This window comes from Arachis duranensis, chromosome 5 (assembly GCF_000817695.3).
Source record: "Arachis duranensis cultivar V14167 chromosome 5, aradu.V14167.gnm2.J7QH, whole genome shotgun sequence".
NCBI lineage: Eukaryota > Viridiplantae > Streptophyta > Magnoliopsida > Fabales > Fabaceae > Arachis > Arachis duranensis.
In genome coordinates, this window is record NC_029776.3 from 60,326,878 (window position 1) to 60,327,242 (window position 365).

Below are 365 nucleotides of genomic sequence, written 5' to 3' on the forward strand. Positions count from 1 at the left end.
AAGTTGGAACCTCCCAACACCAAACTTAGAGTTTGAATGTGGGGGTTCAACACCAAACTTAGAAGTTAGGTGTGGCCTCCCAACACCAAACTTAGAGTTTGACTGTGGGGGCTTTGTTTGGTTCTGTTTTGAGATAAGCTCTTCATGCTTCCTCTCCATGGTGACAAAGGGATATCCTTGAGCCTCAAACACAAAGGATTCTTCATTCACTTGAATGATCAATTCTCCTCTGTCAACATCAATCACAGCCTTCGCTGTGGCTAGGAGGGGTCTGCCAAGGATGATGGATTCATCCATGCACTTCCCAGTCTCTAGGACTATGAAATCAGCAGGGATGTAATGGTCTTCAACTTTTACCAGAACAT